We start from the raw sequence: 11,515 nt of genomic DNA on the forward strand, positions 1-11,515 counted from the left end.
TGATTGCAAATGCCAATGTAAGTAATTGATATTAAGTCATCTTTTTTTTAGATTTTTAAAATAGCTTTATTGATATGTAATGTGCATACTATAAAGTTCACCAGATTAAAGTGTACTGTTCAGTGCTTTTTAATGTATTTATAGTACTGCATAACCATCAACATAATCTAATTTCAGAACATATTTATCACCTGAAAAAAAAACATTGTACCTATTAGCAGTCACCCCCAACCTTCCTTTCTTTTCTCCTCCTGTTCCTAGCCAATCACTAATGTATTTTCTTCCTCTATAAATTTTCCTGTTCTAGATATTTCATATAAATCTTGGGTATTTCACAGAAATGTAATCATGCAATATGTGGCCTTTGTGTCTGGCTTCTTTCTTTAGTTTTCTAGGTATATCCATATTGTAGCATGCATGTATTAGTACTTCATTTGTTTTTATGGCCAAATAATAATCCACTGCATGGATATGGCATATTTTATTTATCAGTTGATTGACATTGGGTTAATTCCACCTTTTGGTTATTATAAATAATTCTGCTCTGAACATTTCTGTGCAATTTTTTGTGGCCATGTGTTTTCATTTCTCTTGAGTGTGGAATTGTTCGAGCATATGATAACTCTATGTCGAACACTTTGAAGAATTATCAAACTGTTTTCCAAAGTGACTGTGCCATTTCCAAAGTGGTCTGCCCATTCTCTCTGGAAATATGACTGTTTTAATTTCTGTACATTCTCACCAATGTTCATTTTTGTTTGCGTTTTTGATTGTAGCCATTCTGGTGCTTGTTAAGTGGTATCTCATTGTGGTTTTGACTTTCATTTCCCTAATGACTAATAGTGTCCTTATTGGCCATTTGCTTTTCTTCTTTGGAGAAATATCTATTCAAATTCTTTACACATTTTTATGTAGGTTGTTTACTATAGAGTTATAAACATTTTTTAATATTCTGGATATATGTTCCTTATCAGATACATGATTTGCAAATATTTTTTTCAGCCTATGAGTTATCTTTTCATTTTATCAATGGTGTCCTTTGAAGCACAAAAGTTTCTAATTTTGGTAAAGTCCTGTTTATCTTTTTTTTTTTTTTTTAATGCTTATGTTATTGGTGTCGTGTCTAAGAGATCATTGCCTAATCCAGCGTCATGAAGATTAATGCCTGTGTTTTATAGTTTTTACTCTTAAATTAGGATATACTTTGAGTTCATTTTTACGTGTGGTGTAAGGTAGGCGGTCCAGATTTATTCTTTTGCATGTGAATATCTGGTTGTCTTAACACCATGCGTTGAAAAAACTATTCTTTCTCCATTGTCTTGGCACCTTTGTCAAAAATCAGTTAAGCATAAATATTAGAATTTATTTCTGGACTCTCAATTCTATTGATCTATTTATCCTTGTGCCAGTACCCATTTTAGGTTTCAGAGCCACTAATGTTTCTGTAATTACTTATGGGATGACAAACAAATTAACTACAGAGGTTCCTCAGTTTACGATAGGGTTATATCCCAGTAAACCCATCATAAGTTGAAAATATTACAAGTCAAAAATTCGTTTGATACACCTAACCTACTGAACGTCATAGCTTAGACTAGGCTACCTTAAACGTGATCAGAACACACTAGCCTGCAGTTAGGGAAAGTCATCTAAAACAAAAACCTATTTTATAATAAAGTGTTGAATATCTAATGTAATATTTTTAACTTCAAACAAATTATTACACAAAGGTTGTCACATAATTGGATATTTCTCTACTTTGTATATATACAATTATTCTTACTCTCCACAGAAAGGCTACTTCTTAACTTCTCATCTGGTGAGATTCAAGCACCAAAAACTTGATTTTAACAGAATATTAGTAAAAATGTCTCAGTGATTTAAGTTGAAAGCAGTATATTGGTACATGGCTCTTGCACCCAGTATCAGGAGTGTACAAATTTTTTTATTCAGAAATAAAAAATAAATTATTTGTAGAAATGGACAGTGACAACAGTAAACTTACAAATTGTCAGCTCAAACCAGTACTTGATGATTATAGTGATGTCCTTAAACATTAGTTGGCCTTTTCTTCAGTTATTTTCTTCAACTGACTTCTCTGAAGTTATTGGTGAGGAACACTGCCTTGAGCTTCCTATCCTAGTTCATTAATACTAATGGTAAAGCTCTATTCTAATAATTAGGCTATGCCATCTCCAATACCACCTCCCATGCCACACATCACACCTGTTTGAGGGTCCTTCTCTTCTTTAGGAATCTCGATGACTTCAACTTCTGCTGTGGTTAACAGAGAGCCCACCCCAGCAGGATCCAGTAAAGCAGTTCTTCATCCCTTGTTGGATCCATGATTCCTTTTTCCACTATATTCACAAAATCTCCAAGCACAGCCTTAGAGCCACCTTCTGAGAAATTTGCCCAATTTCCTCAACTAACAAAAAACCTTCAATACCTGCATTCTTAGCAGTGGTCATTGCAGGAATTTTGAGTGTTCTTTTAATAATTTCTATACCAACTTTTTTTATCTTCATTAGCTGGAGTTAATGAGTCCAAGGCTGGAGTACACCTATGTAGGGCACAACCGCTCCACTCCCCAGAACAATGCCTTCTTCAACAATAGCTCTTGCAGCATTAGGGGCATCTGTAACTCTTTCTTTTCATTCACTTGGACATCGCTTTATCCTAACAACCTTCAGCACAGCTACTCCATCTGAAAGTTTTGCCAGACATTTATTCAGTTTTCTCTTTTCATATTCACTAGTCATGATATCTGTCTGCTTGATGATTTCTTGAATATGTTTTTCAGTTTCAGCCTTGTCACCTTTTCTTTCAAGAGCATGGCATCATCTTTGGCCACAATGACCTCTCCAACTTTTCCTAAGTCATGAGACTGAATGTATTCCAGATTTAGGGTCAATCCCTCTTCCCCACACACTTCAACACCAGTAGCAATAGCCATGTCTCTAGGCTGGTTCTTTCTATTATCACCAAAACCTGGAGCTTTGACTGCTACAAACTGAAGACCAACTTTTAGCCTATTCAAAATGAGTATAATTAGAGTTTTTCCACCAACATCTTCAGCAAATATGACCAAGAGCTTATGGTGAGTATTGGCAATTTCAAGAGCAGGTATAATGGACTGGACACTAGAAATTTTATTTCACTCAATAGTACGTAAGACATCCCGGAATTCACATTTCTGACCTTTTGATGTGTTAATAAAATATGGAAAAATATAGCTTTGATCAAACTTGATGCCTTCAGTAATTTCCAATTCATCATTCAGTGTTTTTCCATCCTTTTACTGTAGTGACACTTTTCCTGCCAACCTTTTCCATTGCATCAGAAATGATGTTGCAATTTCTTCGTCCCCATTTGCAGAAATCATGGCAACCTGAGCAATTTCTTTGTGAGGGGTAAGGGAGGTTAGCACAGGTTTAGACCGTTTCTTAAGTTCAGCAATTATAGCATCAACAGCTAACATCACACCTCTCCTGATTTCCACTGGATTAGCACCTTTGCTAATCTTCTCAAAGCCTTCCTTGCCAATAGAGTGTGCCAATACAGTAATAGTGGTTGTACCACCCCCAGCCTCTTCGTTTGTGTTATTAGTAACATCATGAACAAGTTTGGCTCCAATAATTTTATATTCATCCTTTAAGTCAATTGACTTTGCAACAGTCATACCATCTTTCATACTTTGGAACTTTCCCAACTCTGTTCAATAATCACTGATCTTCCCTTTGGCCCCATTGTAATGGCTACAGCATTGGCTAAAAAATCAACACCTTGAAGCATTAAGGCTCAGGCATCAGCATCAAATTTTACATCTTTGGCATGAGCCTGAGTGAGATGAGGAACCAGTGCCCTGGACACCGGTCTCATCTGATGAAGGACTGTGTGTAATCAAAGCATTTCTGTGGGGCAGTGGCCGGGCTTCCACGTGGCAAGGCAGGTCATCCCTGTCAAGTGAAGGCTGATGTAATTTATTGAGTACTGTACTGAAAGTGAAAAACAGAATAGTTGTATGGGTACCATCATAAAGTTGAAAAATTATAAGTTGAATCATCATAAATCTGGGGCCATCTTTATTGTTAAAACATTTTGACTTTGGGCTCTTTCCCTTTAAAAAGCCATTATAAATTTCTCCTACTTACGTTAGAGGCTTTAGAAACATGTAAATGTTTCTCTATTTAAGAACTTGTACAAACTATTGACTGATTTCTTTGGATCCATTAAAATTTATTGTGTAATATGTATTTAGTGAGTAGTAAAAATTAACGTGCATTTGGTGAACTATAATGACCTCCTTGTATATTGTAAAATAGAGATTTTCAAAATGTACACCAGCTTGGTGTGTGGTATGCACAAGTCTCCAGAGAATTTCTTTCTTCTGTATGTGTAGAGTACACACTTTTTAAAAATTACTTATGCTGTATGGTTTTGATATTAGTGTGTTTTGTTTGTTTTGAAATAGATTTTATTCAGTTGATATTTCAGGAAGTATTTTTCTGATTTCATTCATAAATATATCTTTGATTTTAAAAAACTAAAAAGCTTTTAGAAGGTGACATTAAAAAAGGGAGACTGTTGTGAAATGATTACTTTCATTTTGAAAAAAGTGTTAGCAAATTTTTAGGAGGAGCTGTTCTTTTTATAACTGAGTTATGGGAGTTTATATCTTTGAAAAATGAGAAAAACAAAGACTATGTTGGCCCAATAGCTACTCTAATCTTTTCAACTGCAATTTTAAACTAGCGCCATAAGCTAAACAGAACAAGTTTGAAGAGCCCAATATTTGGCAAATGGTGATAACCTTGCAATAATCGTATGTCATAGATATCAAGACCTCTCTGTTTTAGAGCAGATGGCAGATCATATAGGGGGACAAGAGTAAAGACAAATATCAGATAACTGAGAGGCTGACCTTCTGCCTTTAAGAAATAATTTAATCTTTTAAAAAATTGGAGCAAAGACTAACCATATGAAGGTGTAATATGGAATAAAGGCATTCTTAACCCTTAATAACACTCATCTCTAGATTGACAGCTAAATAAATCATCGAAATTATATACCAACTTCTGTAAACAAGGGGTTAAAATGGCACAGCGACTAGAGGAGCTAAGTAAGAAAATGGAGGTCCCACAATGAGATATTCATGATGTAAGAATATTTGAGAGCTAATTCAATATTTTAGTTGTTTATTGTTATTAAAATTTTTTATTCTTGTAAAAAAATGTTAAAGTACTTGGAACATACATTTCAAAATGGTGCTGCAAAACATAGCAATGGAGCAGGAAAAAACCTGGAACTGTAGTTTGACACATTTGTTGGTATTTCCTCTTTAAGGTTCTAGCTTCTTAGGTCTTTAGAGGTAGCTCTTTATCCACCTGCGACTAGGAATAGGAAGCCATAGTCTGTTCGGCATAAACTTTTATTTTAGGTTTTCAAGGCAACTTCTTAGTAGTTGAATGCCATAGCTGGATTTGTGGACTCCACTGCTTGACACATGAGCATAAAAAGCTTATTCTAAATTCTGTTTTGTTTCCATCTTGAAAAAGGGAAAGAAAAAGCACATCTCTTGAAAGTGCCATTGGAGAGAGCTTTCAAACACGCGAACCAATGGGTTTTTTTTAAGTGTAACTTTCTTGCATAGCAAGAATTCTAATACATGAGCATAGCAAATGAGGTTTCTATTTTAGAAATATATCTGCCAAGTGGATCTTGTCTGGATTTTTTTTAATTGTCCAGCTTTGTCTGTCAGCAGATTAGCTTCATGAGACCTTTACATTTGAACTCTGAAACACACTTCATAACAGCTGGTTCTACTGCTTTGACAAATTATTAAATCGTCACGATGCTGTTTGTAGTAGAGTTCATTTTTAGAAATGAGTTAGTCAGCTGTTTGGTGTTATGGTGGGATAGAATGAGGGGACCTGGCTACAGGGACAGGTTGCTTTGTAAGCTGGAAAATGTCAGTCAGCAAATGAGGAAAGGACCTGCATGAATGAAATGAGGAATATTTGAAATGGCAAATTTTACCTGAAGGACAGAGGTGGTAGCATCAACTAGCTTCTGTAGGCTTCCAGCAGTGATCTGCAAACAGCAAATTGCATTTTGAATGCTGTTTGAAAGCGGATTCAGTAGAGCAGCTTTTTTAAAAAATGCAAATCTTTTTAAAAATTATCAAGATTATTTTTATTTTTTTCCAGCTTTATTGAGGTATAATTGACAAATAAAAATTATCTATGTTTAAGATGTACAATGTGATGATTCGATATATGTATACATTGTGACATGATTGCTACAGTCAAGCTAATGAATACATCCATTACCTTAAAGCTACCTTTTTTTTTTGTGATGAGAACACTTTAAGTCTATTTTCCTAGCAAATTTCAAACGTTTAGTATTATTAACTATAATTACTATACTGTACATTAGATCGCCAGAACTTATTCATCTTGAAACTGAGAAGTCTTGTACCCTTTGACCAACAACTCTCCATTTCCTTCCCGCCCAACTCAGCTGTAAATCTTTTTAGAATCTCGATAATCCAATAAGCCTTAACCACTGTGATCACTAAACATGAAAATTAGAGGCTCTTTCTTATATGTTTGCTTTTCATCTGGTCATATTGGAGTTGAATTTTAGAGGTTAGAAGGATTTCAACATTAGTTATTTCCTCTCTGTTTACTGTCCAATGTTTGGATTTCCAGCATAGTATTTCTGCAAGTTGATCATAGGCCGCCTTCTACATGCCAGCTTTTCTCACACATTATTTACCATTGTAGTTTCCAAGTGAATCTTCTTAGCATTTTTAAGAATTATGTGCTTTAAGGTTTCCCCGTCAATTCAGAATTAAACCACAGGCAACCACCAAATTTATGTCCTAATGGTTGTACCTTGAACCATTGTAAATAAATACCTTTATTTCTTCTAGCTGTGTGGTGAGAACACACAGTTGTGGTTCCATTGCTAGAAATTAATTTCATGCTGTGAATATACCAAAATTGATTTAAAATCACCAATTAATAAGAAATAAAACACAAATGTAACTTTCACAAGCATTTTTTTAGGTATGAAAAAGCAAATTGTAAAATAGCTCTATTGTTAAGTATATTTTGGTGAGTTTTTCTGGATAGGCTGGCTGAGGCTAAAAATAGAAATCTAGTGCTTAAAATATAAATCATTTTAATTCTGAAAAATGGTTCTTTACTGCTTTCAAAATTTTTCATTTGTCTCAAATATCAGTTGCTTTTTTGATGTCAATATATAGGACTCCCAAAGTCTTTGAATGGTATCCACAAGGGGCAGGGAGAGATGGGTCCATAGCAACTTCATTTCCTTCTGTGAGTCCCCTTTTTTCATATCCATCAAATACCCATTAAAAGTAGAAGAATTTTTTCTTTAATAAGGTCGACTAACTTTTACATATGTAATGTTTCCATAGTGATTGCAGCTTCCCCCTGAACTCTAATGTTAAGCCTACCATCTCTCTTCCTGGAGCAATCCAAACTATCCTTTGCTCTTTGCTAATAATGTCTTCCTTCGTATATCGAGAGCTCTGTGCTTGCTCTTAAGTATCTTGAGCAGTTAATGACTGTGCAAGCATTATTGCCCAGTTCAGAGATGCTCATCATGTTTTCTTGTGGGATTTAAGACTAGTTGACTGGGAGGTTCTCTTTCTCTCTCTCTTGCTCTTTCTCTCTTTCTTTAAAATAAGGCCATATAAAGCAAAGGGTCGTGATTGTAGTCATTGTTGGTGTAACCAGTACAAACTAAATCACAGTCATTTCACAGGAGTATTTGGCTTGAATCTGCTTCTTGAACACTTCTCGAACTTTGCTTCAGGATCCATGTTAGGCGCTGTGCATACATAGGATCTTTATTTTTAAAAAATGGTGGTAGATTTCCAAAAACATACAGGTGGGATGGTGTTGCTGGAATGTAGTTAATAAGACCATTAATCAGAATGATGATTTGTTAGGAAAATCAGTGTTCCACATCTTTTTAGAGGGAAAAAATGTGTGTATTTATATGTATGTATGTATTTATTGCCATGGGGCAATTTTGAAATCCTTTGACTTCCTCCCCTTGTTTGTTTTTTTCTTTGAATTTTCTAATTCAATTCCAGCCAGTATTCCTTTTTGTAACACTGAAAATTTGATGTTAACTAGATGTCTAACAATAGTGAATTAGCTGTGTCAGTGCTTTGCAGCCAAAGATCACCCCCGTGGGGTATTAAAGTGAGGATGTTAGAAAGAAGGTATTGTAGAATTTGGGGGGTGTACAAGGTGATTTGGGGAAGGTTTAAGGCAGCAGGGCTTTGCTCTAGATTGAATGGTGTCAGGAAGCAAGAGTAATTCTACAACTGGTTATTTTAACAAATTTTATCTAGAAGGAGGAAAGGCTAAAGTAATTGGTAAAGAAGCAGCCAGGATGGGAGGTGTTTGGTCATTTCTGCAGCTTGGAAAATGTTCATGTCTTGTTTGCATTCAGACATGATTATGAGTGGTCTTGTTTTTGTACTGATCCTTTGTGGTCATGGAGTGGCCTTGTCTGATGTTGATATTTTATGAAATCATTTATATTCACCGGGAGAACATCAAGGCCCAACTGTGAGTGCGAGGCCAGTTTCTGGATAACGGCTTTTCTCTTTCTCAGTTGGAACAAATAAAATGCCCACCATTTGATAGACTGCTTCTGTTGAGGTACTTTACCAAAATGTATGTATGGTCTGATGACATTTTTTTTCTGGAAATACAATTATGTATGTAAGTATATTCTTGGAAGGCTATAGGCTATACATCAAATTATTAACAGTATTTGTGTCTGGGCAGGATTATGAGTATTCTGTTTGGCCTCGATTGGCTTTTATTTTTGCTTTTATTGTAGTAAACACACATTACTTTTATAATAACGAAAAGCAGTAAAAGAATGTATAGTCTCAACTATTTTAGACCTTGTTTAACTTAACATTGTGCATCACAAGAAATTCCCTATTCTTGAAACTGTTCTTAGCCCAGTGTTGTTTAATAAGTTATGTAATATTCCATCTTGTGAATCTATTTAATTTTCTTAGCCATTCTTCTGTTAGGGAACCTTCAGGTTGTATCCATTGTTCGGCTATCATAAATCATGTCACAATGAAGCTTGAAATCTATGGGCGTGAACTTTTGTCTACTCCTCTGAATATTTTTGTAGCATTGATTCCTAGGATTGGAATTACTGAGTCAAAGGTTATGATTTTTTTTAGGCATGCGATATGCACTGCCAAGTAAAATTGTATTCCAGAAAACTTACACCCATTTACACCAGCTGCGTGTGAGCACCTGTTTCACCACATCCTCTTTGCCAGTCTGGTATGTAAGGAAAAATATTCCATTTTTCTATTTTGCAACATCTTTGAATTATTAGTGGTTTTGAACATTTTTATTTATTAGCTAGTTCTGTATCTTCCTTTGTGATTTATCTGATTGTATTCTTTGCTCAGGGCAGCTTTTAATATTACCATAGAAGCCAGGACAATGAAGACTGTCCACTTGATATTTATTGTCAGTTTGAGCACAAATTATTGCTGCTTACTGAATAGCCTGCAGCCTTTTCTCCAATTTTGGCTAAATCTGTAGTAATTATTCTTGTTCCCAAGGAGGCATTCTATAGGAGTCTAAATGAGACTTTAGAATGACACTGAAGTGTGTAAAGAGAGGATGAATATATATGTTACTATGTGGATGTAAGTCTGTCCAAAAGCCATCAGTTCTGCCACTTCCATGGAAGCTCTCCGTGACTGACCAGCGTGTCCAGTGAACTTCAGTTTTTCTTACAGGCGATAGAGAGTGGATTACAGTGCTCGAAGTCAGGTTCCTTTGACTTGGATTCTTCTGCAGATAGTGTCTTGATCTTTATTTTTTCCCTTTTTGCTTTATTTTAAATTGAGTGAAGGGCTTGTTCAAATAAACCTGTGTGTTCGGGTAACTTATTATGTTATTCAAGACTTAGCAGTTTTTTACTTATTTTTTTATATACTCATCGTGCAAGGATCTCTCACCAGTCATCTGTGATTGACATTATGTGTAGTTAAAGTTAGAGATATTTGTTCATCACACAGAACATTAATTCAAGTTTAATCACCCAGTGGATGACTTTTGTGTTTTCTCCACCCTGCTGCTGAGGGGTTCTGACCTTGAGCTCAGCCCCAGGAAATGTATCCTTAGACAGCTGCAAACTGAAAAATAGACTCAAGATGTTTGGCATTAACAACCAGCTCTACTAAGTCTTTGGGAACCATGTAGAAGATTTTTTAGTGGTAAAATTATTTAGAGAGTGTCTCGATCATTTCTGAAATCACATTTGCAATTATGTGTTTGCATATGCAGAGATTTCAGATTGCTAATTTAAATAGAAGCCTACCTCACATACTGGCTCGATTACTAAACCAGCACAGGTACTCACCTGTAGATACATAGATCTATATCTATCTGCCTCTAGTTTTTTTTTTTTTTTTTTTTTTACTATAAAGGAAACTGCTCCTAAATGGCACCTCTAGTATTTAGCTTCTTTTGTTCACATAGAACATTTGGCTTGGATTTCTTGGTTGCTAAATTGATTGTTACCTTATGTTGATACAGTGTTTTTTAAATTTCAAAACATTGATCTGTCTACATAGTTTTCACAGAATTAACTAACTTAAAGGGCTGGTCCAGAGTCTGTGTTGCATTGGAATTTTGTTTACTCAAATATTGCTTGGAAGCAAGTTGCCAATCAAGTAGGCTCTAGGAATCATTGTGTACAGAGGTTTTCTGTGGTAGTAGCATTTGGTCTGTATTTAACACGTTAACTGCCATGTGAGTTATATTTAACTCATGCTGGTTTTGAGCCTGGGGTCTGGTGAAGTGTATGTAACTCACACGTCTCTTTACCTTGGGAGCCACATGGTGCACAGGCAAATCACGCTGCCATGCTGTTGCATACATGTTGTGTGATGGGTGGCCCCCTGGGCAAAACCCTGCAGTTGGTTCCTGAAAATCTTACTTGTTGGTGTTCTTATTGTTACCATTAATATTGACAATTTAATTGCATATAACTTACACACAGAAAACAATAAAAAATAACAAATTTTTCATTAAATTAGAAGCGATCATTTTGTTTTTGAAGTTTTTATTCTATTTTTATAATAAAACACCATGGCCCCAAGGAAAAACAATTTTTTTTCTAGTGTGACGGTTAATATGTTAAACATGTTAAATTCCCTTCAGGTGAAGGAGATTGTAGGATTATAACTTATAACTTGTCCAGAAAATAACCACTAAATTTAAAGCAATAGCATATTTGGGAAATTCCGTCTTTCTTCCTACATGTTTTATGTTCTCTTTTGATGGAGATAGTAAAGCTGTCAGTGGTGTTTAAAAAAGCCGTGTGGGCTGGGCGTGGTGGCTCACGCCTGTAATCCTAGCTCTCTGGGAGGCCGAGGCGGGCGGATTGTTTGAGCTCAGGAGTTCAAGACCAGCCTAAGCAA

General features: G+C 35.4%; 1 protein-coding gene and 1 pseudogene across 1 annotated transcript in view; one reads left to right on the forward strand and one right to left on the reverse strand.

Annotated features, from left to right (window-relative positions):
* Window positions 1–11,515, forward strand: part of VPS41 (vacuolar protein sorting 41 homolog (S. cerevisiae)) — a 219,530-nt gene that overhangs the window by 113,819 nt on the left and 94,196 nt on the right. The window lies entirely within an intron of this gene.
* LOC105820056 lies at window positions 2,180–3,912 on the reverse strand (annotated as a pseudogene).

The sequence above is a fragment of the Propithecus coquereli genome, unplaced genomic scaffold (genome assembly GCF_000956105.1).
Source record: "Propithecus coquereli isolate 6110/MARCELLA unplaced genomic scaffold, Pcoq_1.0 Scaffold502, whole genome shotgun sequence".
Taxonomy (NCBI): Eukaryota; Metazoa; Chordata; class Mammalia; order Primates; family Indriidae; genus Propithecus; species Propithecus coquereli.